The 18,747-nt window shown below is 39.0% G+C and overlaps 1 long non-coding RNA gene across 2 annotated transcripts in view; it reads left to right on the plus strand.

The window, feature by feature from the left end:
- Positions 1–18,747, plus strand: part of LOC116156884 (uncharacterized) — a 324,132-nt gene that overhangs the window by 89,668 nt on the left and 215,717 nt on the right. The window lies entirely within an intron of this gene.

The following is an 18,747-nucleotide window of genomic DNA, read 5'->3' on the forward strand; positions in this document are numbered from 1 at the left end:
CATAATTGTTCCCACTTGGCAGATGGGTAAACTGAGACCTGAGAGTTTAGCTGATTTACTCAGAGTTGGAGCTGAAAAGTGGTGATGTTGAATCCTCTGCTACAAAGTAGAAAGTGATTAAATGTGAAAGAAGAGTGTATATATAATACAATGGCAGTTCAGAGAATGGAGTGAGTTCTTTAACCAAAGGAGGTCAGAGAAGGCTTCTTGGAAGAGGTGACATTTTAGCTAAATCTTGATTGATGAGTAGGAGATGATGGGAAAAGGCCAAATGTGAGGTGTAAAGAATACCTAAAATAGAGGCATAAAGGTAGGAATGGATATTAATAATGATAACGTACACAGAGGTGCACAGAGACATATACATATAATGTAGCTAGAGAAATGTGCATAGAGGAAAGGACTGGCTGATAAAGGTGAGCAAAATATGTTTGGCCACACAGATACCAGGCAGATACCAGACCTAGTTGTTCTTTAATGCAACAGAAAGCCAGGGAAGGCTAGATCATCATTTTTACAACTGAGTGTGAACTTCTTTCAGACTGCTTGAATAACATCTTCTTTAAGGTTATTAATAATTAAATTGTGAGTATACCATCACACCCAGCAAAAAAAAAAAATGTAGATTAACAAACTGTATAAGATTTGCAAATAATTGAATAAAAAATGAGAAATGCCATTGATTGTTAACAATCACGTACTGATGGTGAGCTCTGCTGCTAGTTAATGATGAAAGAAGAATGCCTAGAAATGACAGCAGGCCCTGGGGCAATTGATTCCCAGAAAAATCTAGGAATCTCAATGTTGGGAGTGGCCTGAAGGATTACTTACCCTAACTTTGCAGTTTACATGTGAGAAAACCAAGGCCAAGAAGTAGCAGTGACTTCTTCTAGAGCTGAGATCCTTCTAGTACACCTCAGTCTTATGAGAACAGGATATAATCTCTGACCTAGAGAAAGCTATGAGCATGGAGAGTGCTGTGAAAATCACTAGATGTGAAACATGGTTAAGAGCTGGATTGTGTCTTCCTCAAATTCATAATTTGACATTCTAACCTTTAAAACTTCATAATATGGTATTATTTGGAAACAGGGTCAGAGCAGGTGAAGTTAGTTAAGATGAGGTCATATCAGAGTAGAGTTGGCCCTGAATCCAACATGACTGGCGCCCTTATTAAGGGGGAAGTCGAGCTGTGAATACATGGAGAATGCCGCGTGAACATGAAGGCAGAGATTGGGGCAACGTATCTACAAAGCAAGAACACATCAAATTACCAGCAAACCACTAGGAGCTGAGAGGGAAGCATGGAACAGAATCATCCTTACAGCCTTCAGAAAGAACCAATCCTGTGACAGCTTGATCGTGGACTTCTAGCCCCCAGAACTGTGAGACAATTCATTTCTATTGTTTAAGCCACCCACTTTGTATTGATTTGCTATGGTAGCTCTAGGCAACTAACACAAAGGCTAAAAGAAAGAAATGTTATATGGAAGATACACGAAGTAAGCAGTGTGAAGGAAGGGGCAATGCCTTAATGAAACAATGAAGCCGTACATTAATTCATTCAAACACTGAGCGTGCATGAGGTACCTCACTTGGCCCTGGAACAGATACATATACAAGTAGAATAAGATTCTCTCTGCCTTTGAGAAGCCCAAAGTGTGGTCTAGTTCAGCTCAAAATAGAAGTAACTGTCATGGGGCCCAAAGGAATGAGATAGGCAAAGGTTTGGATGCAGATGGCTTTGAAGGATGAGTGTGTTTGCTTGCTGTTTTTCTTAATGGATCTAATTATTTCTGTCACTGGAAAGAGCTTCCTAAAATCTCCTCCTTGGTCTACATAGCCATCAAAGAGGCAAAAATCACAAGATAAGTTTGTTCAACCTAGCATTTCAAAAAACAGCCTCAACAACCCAGGCCAGTTGTCTCGATCTTCTGTCCTAGTTGGCCTGCCATTCATATGAAAAACAGGAACAGAGATGCTGACCTCTGGCTGCTCAAGCCTGACTCCCCTTGGAGCTTCAGGCTCGTGCAAGAACTGGCTTCAGAAATGCACCCTGGTGGGGGATCTTCCACCCTGGCTACTCAGACCTCTCTGCAGTGCTGAAAAGTTAAATTGTGTTATTTATATATAAAAATAACAACAGAAAATAACTTTTTCTTTCCAAATATCCCACGCATGGGAAGCCAAGCCTTCAGCACGTCATTAATATGTTGACGTTTTGAAGAACTGTGCTTCCAGATTCTGAAACAGGAGCCAGGTCTGCTGGCCTCGGCCTTGAGATCTCTTGGCAGTCTCATGTTAAGGACCCCCAGGCTCCCAGATTTGAGCTCCCGGCAGCCACTGCTCTGAGTAATGCTGCTAAGAACAGAGCCAATTGCAGCTGGAACCACATCTGCCTCTGTGGAATGATGTCAAGTGTGCTGGGGGAAGGCAAGGGGTGTCTCCTGACTCTAATTACCTCCCCACTGGTCGACCACGCTCCCTGAAATTCCGTTAAAATGATGGAGCCTATTTTGTTAGGTTTATGAGGGAGAACGATGGGACGGGAGAGGGCCTGCGCACAAGCCAGCAGTCTCTGCTTGGCCGATTATATTGGAAAGTCTTTGGGAAGGACACGATGATCCTTTTGCCCCAGGCCCTAGGGCCCCCTTAAAGTATTGCATCAGGTCCATTTGTTATGGTTGTTACCTGCGTGGTCTCTCTAAGCAATTGTTTTTGTAAACCTTGCTCAACTCATCCATACATATGGTTTTGACCACCACCTGGATGGAAATACATCTAAACTTCTCCAGTTTGTACCTTTCTCATCAAGTTTCTGACTCTTCTGTCTAACCTCCTGTCCCTGAGTGCCTCATCTTCAACTAATTCATCATCCTTCCTCACAAACTATCCCTCTCTAGGGTTCTCTTTACCCAGTTTCCCAAGTCAGAAAAGCTGGAAAGCATCCTTGACCCTTCCCTTTCTAGCACATCAAATAAATCACTAAGATCTATTAACATTATTTCCTAAAAGTATCTTATAACTGTTCCCTCCTCTTCATTTCTGATAATATCCTCATTCAGGATGATATTACCTTTTGCTTAAACTAGTACAACAGCTTCCAAAAGGATCTCCTTGCTATCAGCTCATCCCCACCCAGTCCATTCTCCACTGAGTAGCCAAAGTGTCTTAAAAAATGTAAATCTGTACTCAGAAAACTGGGAATAGGAAGAAACTATCTTAATGTAATAAAGACCATATATGAAAAATTTACAACTAACATCATATTCAATGGTAGAAGACTGAAAGCTTTTCCTCTGAGGTCAGGAGAGGCAAGGATGTCTGTTTTTGCCACTTTTATTCAACAAAATAGTGGAAGTCCTAGCCAGAGTAATTAGGCAAGAAAAAGAAATAAAAGGCATCCAAATTGGAAAGGAGGATGTAAAACTGTTTCTGTTCACAGAGGACATGATCTTATATGTACAAAATCCTAAAGATTCCACAAAAACTATTAGAAATAGTAAATAAAGTTAGCAAAGTTGCAAAGTGCAAAGTCAACATGCAAAATATAAGTTGAACTTCTACATGCTATGAATGATCAGTCTGAAAAAGAAATTAAGAAAACAATAGCATCAAAAAGAACAAAATAATTAGGAATAAACTTAAAGCAGCAAATGTCCTGAACACTGAAAACTACAAAATGTTGCTGAAAGCAATGAAAGAAGACACAAATAACGCAAAAAACATCCTGTGTTCATGAAAAGGAAGACTTAGTATTGTTAAGATGATAATATGACCCCAAGCTATGTATAGTTTCAATGCAGTTCCTGTGAAAATCCCAATGATATTTTTTGCAGAAATAGGAAAACACATTCCAAAGTTTATATGAAATCTCAAGGGAACTGGAATAGCCAAAATAGTCTTGAATAAGACGAACAAAGTTAAGAGGTTTCACACTTTCTCACCTCAAAACTTATTGGAAAGATTTGATAATCAAAACAGTGAGGAACCAGCATAAAGACAGACATATAGAGCAATGGAACAAAATGAGAGCCCAAAAATAAACCCTCATGTATGATTTTCAACCAGTATGCCAAATCATTCAGAAAAGGACAGTTTTTTCAAAAATGGTGTTTGGAAAACTGGTTATTCATGTGGAGAAAAAAAAAGTTGGACCCTTACCTTCACCATATACAAAAATTCACTCAAAATGGATCAAAGATGTAAGCATAAGAGCTAAAACTATAAAACTTTGATAAGTTTATATATATTTATTTTATATTTATGTATAATATATATTATATTTATATACATATAATCTGCTTTTGTTGATATCTTCTGCTTGTAGGCACAGCAGCAAGCACTTCACACATGTTATCTCTAAACTTTACAGAAATTTCATTTTACAGAAGAGGAAACTGAGACCAGAGAATATAGAAATTTGCTTGAGATCAGTCTGAAATTAAGCTAATTGTGGGTAGATTTCTGACTCTTCTCAAACTCAGATCTCTGGACAACTCAACATAAAGCCTTCTATAGAGTGCAGGCTTTAAAATCAGAAAAAAACATTGCCTAGAGCCATGTGGTTGTGTGGTGGGACACGCTTTTAACCTTCCTATTAACTCAATTTCCTCATCTCTAATATGGAGATAACAGTATTTGACTTTTTACAAGTCATAGGTGGTGAGGACTAATTAAACGGAAATAAGGACAAGAAAGAAGAAAGATCTCTGACTTAGTTATTCTGGCTCTTCAGGGCCGTAAAAATGTTTATTCATGAAAATTCGTAGCAAAGTCAGAAGATGAGCTGTTTGGAGAAGTGATACCTACTCTGGAAATGGGAAAGGATGGAACTGGAAATAAGAGAGAAAGAAAATCAAAATGAAGGTGAAACTGTGTTTCCAAGAAAATAGTGTGAGAAAAATTTTGGAAATTTTGTCTCATGTATTAATGGGAAAGGAATTATAAATATGTATGTAATGCAAATTACCTTTTAAAAAATGATTCTGAGAGATTTCCCATAGGCAATGTCATATAGTGAGAGAGTACTCTGAGTTTCAGCTCTGATTTCACAACTTTATATTTATGATGACATTTGGGCATGCCCGTAAGTCCTTTAAATCTCCAGGTCCCTTTATGTAAAACAGGAATATTAACACCTAGCTGACATTCTGGGGAGAATAGTGAGAAAATACATGTCCACATTATTTGAAAAGTTAAAATACCTTTTGGGTCCAGGTTAAAGTCACTTCTATTAGACATATGACCCAAACCACTCACTTTTCTGAACCTGTTTACCATCTGCAAAAGACATAAATACAACCTACAGCCTAGAATTGTTAAAAGGATTAAATGAAATAATGCAGGTAAATCTTAGCATGGTGTTTGGCATATATTAAGGATTCAATAAGTAGCTGTGTTTACGATACATGCTAACAACAATAGCAATAGAAACATTCCTTTACTGTTGGGAAGTTAAAAAAAAAAGTAAGATCTATTGGAAATTTTAGGAAAAGAATTTATGGAGATTTTTTTAAAATCCAAGTTTCTCAGTGTTTTTAATTTTTCCTTACCCTGGAAAATTGTAAGAGGGTGGCATGCCTGAGGTCGCGTGCTTCTCTGTGAATTCTCTTTGACTCTACAAGGTTAGAAGCTTCTCGTCTTCTATGATTGAACACTCCCAAGACGTTGGATCATTTCCTGAACTTCATTTATTTAATAACTAATCTTTTATTGCCTTCCCTCTTTTAAAGCCAGCCGGCCAGTCTCGTTCCCTCCCTTCCACCCCTTCAAGGTCTCACCTCTTTAATCATTTGGATAAAGCTGAGACACACTACAAACCATTTTAATGGGAGGCTGATAAGTGAAGGCCATTTTTCCTCCCGTCTGCTTCTCAACCGAGCCATACTTCGGATGATTTCCAATCATCCCAGCCAATCACTCATGTCATTCTCCCACAGCCACCTAGTTAATATCCGCAGTCAACAGGTTCCTTTTGGCTCTTTTCTCTGGGAAAGCCTGCCATGCAAGTCCCCAGAACTCCAGAGAAATGACTCTGTACCTGGAATTCGCACAAACTCAGCCCTCAGCTGCAGGATTAACATTTTCCCAAGTTGATATTAATAGCTATCATCTCTGAGCCGTACTTCTGTGCCAGGCACTGGGCCAAGCTCTATATCTGTATTATCATGTTTAATCCTCATAAAGCCTACTAGGGAATGCTCTCACGTCCATTTTGTGGATAAAGAAACTTAGACCTGGGACCGTATTACTCAAAAGTGTGGTCCTCTGAGTAACAGCATTATCTGGGAACTTGTAAGAAATGTAAATTCTCCAGTTCCATCACAGACCTACCGAATATGAATCCCTGGGGGACTGTGTTCAGGAATCTGTGTTTTAAAAAGCCCCTCCAGTGATTCTGATGCAGGCTAACATTTGAGAAGCCCTGGTCTAGAAAAGGTGAGTAACTTGCCAAGTTCACAGAACTAGTAAGTTGCAGGAAGAGGCTTGGAAATCAGACTCTGGCTAACTCCTAAACCAGAGTCAGGGAGGCTCTTGAATGAGATTGTTCATGAAGTTTTAGGATTTGAAATAAAATTGCCTGGCACCACCAGGACATCTGTTATTTCATGTAATAAGATGTGCAGAAGTAGCTGAACTCCCAGTTTGGTTTAAATCAGCAGTTCAGTGGCTTTCTGGCTCCAGCTCTACAACATCTCTCATTCTCTTGGCTTTCTTTTCATGGTCATAAGAAGACTGCAGCAGTTCTAGGTATTACATTTTGTTCCTCAATGCCTAGATGTCTGGGGGTGGAGGCAGAAGCAAAAGGCCTGTCTTTTATCCTTATTTTTTTATGAGCAAAACTTTTTTTTCCAAGACATACTTTCCCCAACAGACCTCCTCTCATGTATGACTGTTCAGAATTTCATCACATGCTCATTTCCAAACCAGTCCCTGACAAGAAAAATAGAATAATACGACTGGATAAGATCAATTAAGATTTACCTCCCTTGAAGCATGTGGATGCCTAAATCAACGGTGGATGGAAGTGCTAGATCAAAAAGAATGACTTCCTCATATAAGTGATATCATATGGTATTTTTCTTTCTCTTTCTGACTTACTTCACTTAGAATGACATTCTCCAGGTCCATCCGTGTTACTGCAAATGGCATTATTTTATTTTTTTATGGCTGAGTAGTATTCCACTATATATATATATATATATATATATATATATATATATATATATATATATATATATATATATATCTTATCTTATGATATCACTTATATGTGGAATATAAAAAGAAAAAGGACACAAATGATCTTATCTACAAAACAGAAATAGACTTACAAATATAGAGGACAAACTTATGATTACCAGGGGGTAAAGGGAATTGGGAATTCAAAATTTGCACCTCTTGGGGAGTGACAGAAATGTTAGCTATCTTGATTGTGGTGGTGGTTTCATTGGTGTATACATCTATCAAAATTCATCAAACTGTACATTTGAAATATGCTTAGTTTACAGTACATGAATCACACCATGATAAAGATTTTTTAAAAAGAATAAAAAATTGTAATTAAAAAATTACATAAATAAATTTAAAAAAAAGAATGACTTCCTAGATGTGATGCCACCTGAGCTATATCTTGATAGATAAGTTGGATTATGTAGAGGGGGAAAAACAGGCAATAGGGACAAATTTTGAAAGAGAAGTAAGTTTGGGTTCACAGGATGGCATTAGATGCTTGGAATCCAGATAGAAAAATCAGGAGTTTATGCCATAAGAATGCAGAGCCTGTTCATTTTTGAGCAGGGCAGAGGCACACATGAGGACATGCATGGGAAGAGTCTTCTGGTGGTGTGCAGATATGGGCACTGGACTCAGGACAGGGAATGGAGAGAGGCTGTGGAAGAAGACTAGCTGTTACTGTATTCTCGGTAGAATGTGCCAAGGGCTTAGTCTAGGCTGGTGGCATGGTAAGAAGGATGGCTGGAGATAAGAGTCATTTGGAAGGAAAACTGGCAAAAATGAGTGACTGATCTGCCATGGGTGATAAAGAAGGGGACGGGTCAGGAGTGACAGGTCATCTTCATGTCTGGGACCAGTTGTTCTGCTGTCCCCGGGTCATGGTGAAAAGAAAGTGCAAAAGGAATTTAGGCAAGTTAAAGGAAAACAGTCAGGTGTATAATGGGTTATTTAGGGATACATGCTTATATTCTGAAATTCAATAATTGGCTTGTGCTATAATAATAGTTTCAGTTATTGTCAGTCTATTATGTCTTGCTGTTTTATTTATTTGCTTAAATGTATTTTTATTATAGAAAATGTCTAACAGATACAAAAGTAGAGAGCATAGTATAATGAGCCTGCATTACCTATTAACCAGCTTCAACATGATCAAATCCTAGCCAGTCGATCTTATTTCCTCTATTTCCTCATTTAATCTCCCCCAACAACTCCAACCTAGGTTATTTTTTTTAATAATAACTTTACAGGGACATAATTCACATACCATACAATTCACCTATTTGAAGTGTATAATCAATAGTTTTTAGTGTATTCATAGAGTTATGCAACCATCACCACAATCAATTTTAGAGCATTTCATCACCCCCAAAAGAAATCTCATACTCTTTAGCTATCACCTCCTGTACCTCCCTCCCTCTCCCCCAGCCCTAAACAACCACTGGTCTACTTTCTGTCACTATAGATTTTCCTGTTATGGACATTTTGTATAAATGGAATTGTACATTATGTAGTATTTTGTGATGGGCTTCTTTCACTTAGTGTAATGTTTCTGAGGTTCATCCTTCTTGTGGAATCTATCAGCATTTCATTCCTTTATATTGTCAGATAGTACTCCATCGTATGGATATACTACATTTTACATATCCATTTATCAGTTGATGGACATTGATTTCCACTTTTTGGCTGTTATGAATAATGCTGCTATGAACAGTTGTGTACAAGAACATTCATATACAAGTGGACATACATTTTCATTTTTCTTGGGTATATACCTAGCAGAGGCATTTCTGGGTTATATGGTAACTCTATATTTAACCTTTGAAGATTAACCAGAAAACTGGTTTCCAGAATGGCTGCACATTTTACATTCCTATCAGCAGTGTGTAAGGATTCTAATTTCTCCACATTCTCCCCAACACTATTTATTTATTTATTTATTTATTTATTTATTTATTTATTTTAATTTTTAAACTTTAAATTAAATTTATTTTTTTAAGGATTTATTTTTTAGAGTAGTTCTAGTTTCTCAAAGTTGAGAGGGAGGTATGATTTCCCCTATACCCCCGCCCCCATGTGCGCATAGCACCCCCTATTACTAACCTTATCCACCAGAATGGTACATTTGTTACAACTAGTTGCACCTATATGGACGCATAATAATCACCCAAAGTCCACAGTTTACATTAGGAGTCATTCTTGGTGTTGTATATTCTATGAGTTTGGACAAATGTATGATGATATATGTCCATCGTTATAGTATCATACAGAGTGTTTTCACTGCCTTAATAATTCTGTGTCCTTGCTGTTTTCATTAGCTTTTCCCTGACTGCTAAGGCTGTTGAGCATTGTTTCATGTGCTTATCGATCATTTGTACAATAGCCCTTACATGTCTTCAGTTTCACTTTCTGCAGTTTCAGTTACCTGTAGTCAACCATGATCTAAAATATTAAATGAAAAACTCCAGAAATAAGCCATTCATAAGTTTTGAATTGTGCATTGTTCTGAGTAACATGATGAAATCTCATGCAGTCCCACTCCGTTCTGCCCAGGATCCCCAGCCTTCCACATCATCTGCTCCTGACATACAGGCATCGACATCATCATGACTCAATGATCCAGGGTCACCTGAAGCAAATGATCCCCCTTCTCACTAATGTCACTAGTAGCCTAACACTACGTCACAATGCCGACCTATGTCATTCACATCATCTCATCATGCAGGCATTTTATCATCTTATGTCATCACAAGAATGAGTACAGTACAAAATTTTTAAGAGGTAGAAAGAGAAAACACATTCACATAATTTTTATTATAGTATAGTGTTATAATCACTCTGTTTTATTATTAGTTATCATTGTTAATCTCTTACTGTGCCTAATTTATAAGTTAAACTTTATCATAAGTATATGTATGTAGGAAAAAACAGTATATACAGAGTTTAGTACGAGCTGCGATTTCAGGCATCCAGTAGGGGTCTTGGAATGTATCCCCAACAGATAAGGGGAGACCTCTTGGAGGAATATCTTGTCATATTATTTACTCATTTTTAATTGGGTTATTTATCTTTTTATTATTGAGATGTAAAATTTCTTTATATATTCAAGATGTACACGTCTTATCAGGTATACGGTTTGTAAATATTTTCTCCCATTCTGTGGGTTGTCTTCTCTTTTTCTGGATGGTGTCCTTTGATGAACAAAAGTTTTTCATTCTTATGAAGTCTGAGTTAGCTATTATTTTCTTTTGTTGCTTGTATTTGTGGTGTCATATCCAAGAAACAGTTGCTTAATTTAAGATCACAGAAATTTACATTTTTGCTTTCATCTAAAAGTTTTATAGTTTTAGCCTTTCAAGTTATGTGTTTGACTCATTTCAAGTTACCTAGATGGTGTGAGATACAGGTCCCACTTCATTCTTTTTCATATGGATATCCAGTTGTCCCAACACCATTTATTGAAAAGAATATTCAAAGAATATTCAATATTGTCAAGATAATATTGTTGAATTGTCTTGACTTCCTTGTTGAAAATCGATTGACCATCACCCCCAGTTATTTTGAAGCAAATCTCAACATCATGTCAGTTCTTCTGTAAATGTATCAATATGTATCTCTGAAACTCAGTGCCCCTTTCTTTTATTTATCTCATCACTGATCCTCACAATAACCATCAAGGCACCATTATCCACATTTAACAGTAAAGGACACTGATGCTTTGAACGGTTGCATGACTTGCCCAAGATCATGCAGCTACTTAAGTGACAGAACCAGATCCAAAGTCTGTGCCCTTCCTGATTACACCATCATCTGCTGAGGCCAAAGCACAGTGAAATGAGGGCAGCTTGACCCAGGCAACACTTGCCTTCAGTTCCTTAAAGGTATCATTTAACTTGTTTACTTTCTTCACTGGCACCATTCCCATCTCTGTTTGCTCTTGATCTGTCCTTCTACCCATCAGGACAGAGAAAGACAGCTCTCTAAAGACTCATAGATTACCTCCTCAGAACTCAGGGAAAAGGTGGGGAAGAAAAATCAAAAGCTTGAACAATCTTAGCTTTCAAATGGGAAGTGAAATTTTGTTTACTAGAAGGACGACTTGAATTAGCAAATCTTAGCATTGAGGGACACCTTTAGTCATAGTTTGTTTGACCTCTTATTTCACACATGGAAAAATGTCCAGTGACTTCCTCAAGGTAACAGACTAGTTAGTGGCAGAAAGGGGTAGAAACAGGATCAAAGGCAGGTCATCTGATCCCATTTTGGTGAATATCAGCATTTTCTCTTCCTAGAGCCTGCTGGGCATGGAGTATCACATAACCTGCCCTCAGCAACTGAAGGGCATACAATAATCTCATGGGACTCTAAAAGATAGAAAGGGAAAGAAGAATCACTGAAGACTGGGGTTTTTCTGAACCTACCCATGGGAAACGGAAATTGTCAAAGATCTGTACGGTAGCAAGCAATCCAACTTCTGAGTCACAGAGAAGATATATGATCCAGGAATTGGAGCACATCATGCCTATCCTGTCAGTTTTTTCAATAAGGCAAAAAAAGAGAGAGAGTTGGGCTCAGACTCAACTGCAATATGCTGCCGAGGGGCACAACAGAAATACTGCAGAGAGAACATGGATATGGATTTAAAATGACTGGGGTGAGGACAAGATGTTCAGGCTATGCTAGAATGATTTAAGTCTACACCAGAGGATAAAATCCCACCAAGTTGGACAGTGTAAGGGAGAGAACATCAATCAATGACATGGCCTTCAGGACGGATGCCAACTTACCTTCCACTGGGCCCCTACTCCACCTCCAGCAGAAAGTGGTTTTTAGGAAAGGTTCTGATGGGTAGAAGTGTTATAACAAAAGTTTAGAATCAGCTAGATCTTACTATCCAGCTATGTGATCTTAGACAAGTCATGTCACCTCTGCGAGCCTGTTTCTTCCTCTATCCAGAGAAGGATATCATGAGAATGAACTGAGGCAATGGTACAGCACACATAGCACAGTTCCTAGGACATAGTGGATGTTTCACTCATGCATTTTTGCATCCCTCCTTAGTCTTTCTCAGCCACATAGGAATTTTGTACCACCTCTCCAGGCACTCTTTGGCTCTCAGGAGCCAAATTATCTCTTTCAGTAGATAATTAAATATTTTATTCTCCACTTGAAACACTTTTAGAACTAAAGGAGCAGAGGCCCTGCTGAGGAACCTGAGGCCAGAGTATTCTTGGCAGAGTGGGCATCTGGACTCTCCACTCAGTGCTCCCTCCTTGGCATCACCATGGTATTCCTGGGATGCTGGTTGCCATGACTACCTAATTATTTCCTCTAGGTCTGACCACCACAACGAACTGAAACACTTGCCAAACTCCCAGCCAAATAAGCAGCAGATGTCCAATTTGAAAAACATCTTTTCTGAACAATAATGTTTGGCTTCCCATCCATCACATGGACTCATCCACAGAAATAAAGGCTGGGAGAGGCCGCTTTTGGCGGGGCAGGGTGGCAAGAATAAGTCCTGGGATGCAGAAGGGGCCCAGACTCATGTCTGTGTCTTCCCTTGGATGAACCATGCAGGAGGCACTCCTTCCTGACATGACATACTGATTCATTTATGGAGTCACTAACTCTGTTCAGTTGGTCTTATGACAAGTTCTGAGCAGCCACATAGTAGCAGTGAGGGCACAAAGCTAATGGCTTTTAGGGTCAGACCGGTGTGAGTATCAATACCACTTTTGCCTCTGATTACCTGAGACTTTGGCCAAATTTACTTCTTTGAGGCTCCCATTTCCTCATATAAAATGAGGATTACAATACCTGCCTTATAGCATCATCATGGAATTAAAGCAGAAAGCATAGGGCTGTAGCACAGTGCTTGGGCCTAGTAAATCCTTGATGCATGTTGGTTATAAATTTGTTTTTAAATCATCACACAGTCTAATATACCCACTCTGCCACAATATATCAAGATGAATGATTGCTTTTGAGAAATACAGAATCTCATCCGAACAAAGAGAGTCTTACAATGTATTTCATACAACATATTTATTTTATTGAGGAGGAAATTGAGACCCAGAAAGGTTAAGGTCTTTGCCTGAGATCACACAGCTAGTCAACAGCAACGCTAAGATTGGTAGGCCAGGGTTCTAACATCCAATCCTGTGCTTTTTCCAGCATCCAATAATGATTAAGAAATGGAAAGAGGGAAGAAAATTAGCATGCATTGAGCACCTACTATTCACAGATATTCTGCATAATTTTTTTTATTGAAGCATAGTCAGTTACAACGTGTCAATTTCTGGTGTACAGCACAATGTCCCAGTCATGCACATATATACATATATCTGCATGAATTGTTTTGTTTAATCCTTACAGCAATAATAGAGTGCTATGCATTATTAGTCTTAATAAATAAGCAAACTCAAATATAAGCTTTAAAGAGCAGAGAGTATGTCTTTTTTTGTTCATTCCTGTATCCTCAGCAGGCAGAACAGTGCTTGGCACATAGTAGATGCCTGATAAATATTTGCCAGTGAGCAAGATGAAGTTACTTGTCAAAGTCTGATAGCTAATAAATGGCAGAGCCAGGACTTGAAATAAAATCTGATTCCCAAGCCCATGCTTTTTCTGAGAAAGCTTTTGTACTTTCTCCCCCAGGGGACTAGGAGGCAGGAAGGAAGAAGGAAGGAAAGTCTCATTCTTTGAGAAACTTGTAAATCACAAGGTGCTAAACTAGGCACATTTATATATGCTATTGCATTTACTTTTCACAACCACCAAGGACAACTATTTTCCTTTCTTAAAAAAAAATGAGGAAATTGAGATACAAGTTTTGGTGACTCTTCCAAGGTAAAATAGTGAGTAGAAAAGACAAGCGCTCAGATTACAGTGCCAGGCTTTCACCTCCATCATGGACACTTCTCCTAATATCACAGCTGCCTATAGAATGGGCTCTGGAGGAGGCTGGGGGGAGGGTGGCAGGAGCGTGACATCAGACCTGTCACACAGTGGGGGCAAGCATAGTCCCTTTGAGTTTGCCACTGAATCTTGGTCAAGATGCCCAGCTCTGTGGTAGCCGTGTATGACCAAAAGCACAAACATAGAGCTCCAGTGAGTTGGAGATGGCTGGGTGCTTGGTGACACTGTCGGCTTGCAACAAACCTGGCAGTTGCCTGCGTCCCAGCTCCTAGTTAAATTCCATAACAAAATGCCTTTGTTTCTTAAGCTTTTATTAGCTTTATTCTGTTATCTGCAGCCAAAAATCATTTCTTTTCAGGTGTGAGGGAGTAGTAAAGATCACAGCATATAAACTGTCTGTTCTCTCATTAATAGGCAAATCTGTACACTTCTGGAATTCTCAGTGTGCATATTTTTATTGGTGGGAAGTATCTGTTGGTTGAAAGTGTCAGAAAAGAACCTGAACTACCTTATATGAATGAGAAGAAATTGTTATAGAAATAAGAGGCATCTCTTGGGACCCAAGTCTAGGGATTCAGCTCAACCTGGCAGTGGAATGGGACCAGGACCTCAGAAGCATTTGATATTCTGTTTCTAATACTATCTGCTCTTCCCTTCCCATCCTTTCCCTTCCTACTCCTCCTCCCCCTCTTCCTCTTCCACCTCCTTCTTCCTCATTTTCTTCTCCCTGAGACCTTCTCTCTCTCTCTCTCTCTCACTTTGAATAACAGCCTCCATCAGTATCTAGATTTATGTGTAACCAATTCACCTGTCAGAAAAGAGACTGAATCTTGGGCCCAGTTAGAATTTCTTGAAGAGCAAATGTGATTGGCCACACTTCTGTCTTGTGGCCAACGCTGCGACAATCAACTCTGACCAGGAGGAAGGATCACAGAGCAAGAATCTGACTTCCTAGGGATGATCCCTGTACACCACGTATATGATCGAGCAGAGAAGTTCTGACAATAGTTGGACTGGGGAGACAACCCAAAGCTGTCTATTATAAAGTCCCATCTCCTCTCTCTTCCCAAGGCATTAAGTGCTGGCTTTAGTTATTCTCAAGGTCAAGTGGCAGCCCTGCCCTTGCTGCAGTTTGTTCTCATTAATTTAACATTGTACAGGCTCCATTCCACGCATTGGGCCTAGACCAGTGACCAAAGCCGGCTAAGTCAGTGCCCTCAGAAGTCTTATGCTTTCCTCTGTCAGTTGTATGGGATCACTCACATCCTTCCTGTAAGCTCCCACATCTCAACTTTGCTGAAGCTTATTTGAGATGGGTTTTTGTCACTTCTAACCAAAAGAGTTATGACTAATTCAGAAATAGGTACTGGGAGTGAAATGTTCCAACTGACAGATCCCCTAATATAAAAGTGGCTGAGTCAGGATAGACTAGGGAGTTGTGAGGACTCTGCCACATAGGGCTGAGATACTAGCCGTCCTTGTTAGGTGGTAGGAAATCAGTTGGTCAAAAGATGATCAGTTCTCGGCTAGAACTCAGAGCATTGCCCATAAAATAGGAACTTTATGAACTTGGTAGAAAAATATCAAAATAGTGCTACCTGTGGCTACTTCAAGTAAGTTATTGATTTTGGCCCATCTGATAACAAATAGAGACTAGTTGGGCAGGTTTAAAGCCCTGTTAAAAGAATTAGTTTCTTTCTACCTATAGTTAGGAATTTGAATCTGTTGAAATCAGATAAACAAGTGCCTTAAGGATATGGTCTTAAAGTTGGTGCATCATTAGGACACTGGCTATCTGAGAAGATCCAGTAGAGTCTGGGAAGTCTGATGACCCCAGGTTGCCTCTGAGCAACTCTCCTGTGAATCCCTGGGAAAGTTGGAAATGCACCCTTGAATGGGTAGTGACATTGAGACAGGAGCTACATGGCAGAAAACAGGAGCCTTTCCCCTCTGTTCCAGCCTATTTTTCTTCAAACTTGGAGGCAGAGGCCAATAAGCTAAGATTTAGGGACATGTGCAGAGTCCCCAAGATTGATATTAAGAAACTGATGCTACAAAACTGAAGTCCAAACTCAAAAACAAAATTTTGGAAAGAATTCTGGTGTTGGGTACCAGCAAATGAGTCTCCCATGAATCTTCCCTCCTCTAACCCAATGCAATCAATAGGCTTGGCTAAGAAAGGACTTACAAGAGTTGTGCTGTAAGAAATACTAAGCCTAATAAAGAGAGACCTGTGCTCATTCAACCCTGAAAGCAAACCTTAGTCCACATTCATGACTCAAACAGAAATGAGCTGCCAAGATAGTACAGCTCCTTACAGTGGAACCCTCCTCCATCCTCCTCTCAGCTCTGGTACTGACTGACACTGGCCAGAGGATGCCCTCCTGGTGGGTAGAACCCAGGGCAGCTAGAATAATTGGTCATGGAACATATCTATGAGAGTGAGAGATGCAACAGAATCCAGATGATGCTCTACCCTAGGGACTCAGTATCTTGTTGCTTCTCCCCCCACCCCCACTAAGGGAGTCTTGTTATCCTTTATTTGATGCTTGGATAATGAGTGTATCAGGCAGTTAAGTACATTATTTAGTACTTAGCTTGTGGAATCTCAAGGAACCACAGCGAGCCATGTTCGAGTGGAGGAATCAACATTCAACAGAAAACTTGAGCTTGGAAATCACTGGCCTTTATGAGCTGGATGGGACTTTAACTTTTTTTCCTATTGGAAAAGGGTTGACTTCAGATGAAATAAGATGATTTCTGCAATAGGAATATCTAATGCTTATTGAGTCATTATTAAGTTCCAGACACTGGTCTTGGGCTTTATGTGCATGACTCTTTTAATTGTCCCAACTATCTTATGAGGTAGGTACTATTAGCATCTGCATTTTACAGAAGTAGTTAAGTGCCTTGTCTAAAGTTAAGCTGAGAAGTGAATCTATGGCTTGAGCTCTTCACTATTATATTGCACATATTTGTAGGATTACTTCCTTTGCTAGATTTTGCTTTTATTTTCTCCTATTTCTTACTGCTGTGTCTTCTTGTCAGCCTATCTCTTTGGATTTTTTTGAAGTACAATTGATACACAATAACGAGTACAAATTGATGACTTTTGACGTATGTTTACATCCATGAAAAATCACTACAGATCAAATAAGGAACATATCCCTCACTCCCTCCCCAAACTGTCCTCATGTCTCTTTGTTATATATCTTTTCTCCCTTCTCCCCTATCCCTAGGTAACCACTAAACTGCTTCCTGTCACTATAGATCAGTTTGCATTTTCTAAAATGGTAATTAGAATAATATAGTATGTGTTCTTTTTCTGTCTTCCTTCATTCACTCAGCATACTTATTTTGAGACCCATGATGTAGAGTATATCAATAATTTGTTCTTTTTTATTTCTAATTATTATTTTCATTGTATGGATGCTGCTGTGTGTAACAGCATGTACATTAGCACAAATATAACTACTATGAATATTCACGTACAAGACTTTGTGTGGACATATGCTTTTATTTAAATAAATAGCTACAAGTGTAATGGCTGGGTGGTATGGGAGGTTTATATTTAACTTTCTAAGACACTGTCTAACAGTTTTCCAGAGTGCTTGTACTATTTTACATTCTCACCAGCAACATTTGAGAGTTCCAGTTGCTCTGTGTCCTCACCAGCACATGGTATGATCAGTCTTTTTAATTTTAGTCATTCTAGTTGTCAAGTAGAGGTATTTTATTGTGGGTTTATCTGTTTTCCAAATGACTAGTGATGTTAAGCAGCTTTCCATGTGTTTATTTGCCATCTACATCTCTTTGTCAGAAGGCTTATTTTGACAAATATTTCAGTCCCTTTTATTTTTATTGGAATGTTTGATTTTTTAAAAAATTACTTGCCCTAGTTTTTCCCCCCTGGAGTTGGCTTCCTTTTTCTCTAAGAGGACATTCCACAGATTAGAACACAGATCAAAGTGATGAGCACGGTTTAACAGGGCACGGGTTTGGAAATAATCAGGTACATTTGGACTTGCATTTTAGCTCTATAGCTTGATTAATTATGTTGCTTTGGGCCTTACCCTGCACCTTAGTTCATTTGTCTGTAAAAACGATCTAGTGAACCTGCTTCTCAGTGTTTTTATGAGGAATGGATGAAACATTCTTTTTAAACAAGTGGCATAAAACAATGAGAATGATACTTGTTAAGGCCCAGTGCTAAAAAGAAGGCTACTTCTGAGAGTTTTAATTGTAAGAATTATTAGAATACCCATAATGACAGATATCCATGTACAGTAATATCTGGAAAGACATCTTGCTTATTACTTCATTGTTTAATCTTTTCTTCCCCTCTGTATGTATGGTATACACAGTTTGCAGAAGAGGTTTCTCATGCACACATACCTAACACACCCCAATACTATCATACCCCAAGGTGTCCTGTTGTTCTCTCACCAGGAATCTGGGAACCCTCTGATCTAGAGGCTCTTCTTTGTCATCCTGTTTTTACACTCCTCTCATCCCTTTCTGAGTTCCTCCTTGTCTATATCCTGCTCAGGTAGACAAAACAATGGACGCTTACACATGGGTGATTTTTTA

Source organism: Camelus dromedarius, chromosome 14, assembly GCF_036321535.1.
Source record: "Camelus dromedarius isolate mCamDro1 chromosome 14, mCamDro1.pat, whole genome shotgun sequence".
Taxonomy (NCBI): domain Eukaryota; kingdom Metazoa; phylum Chordata; class Mammalia; order Artiodactyla; family Camelidae; genus Camelus; species Camelus dromedarius.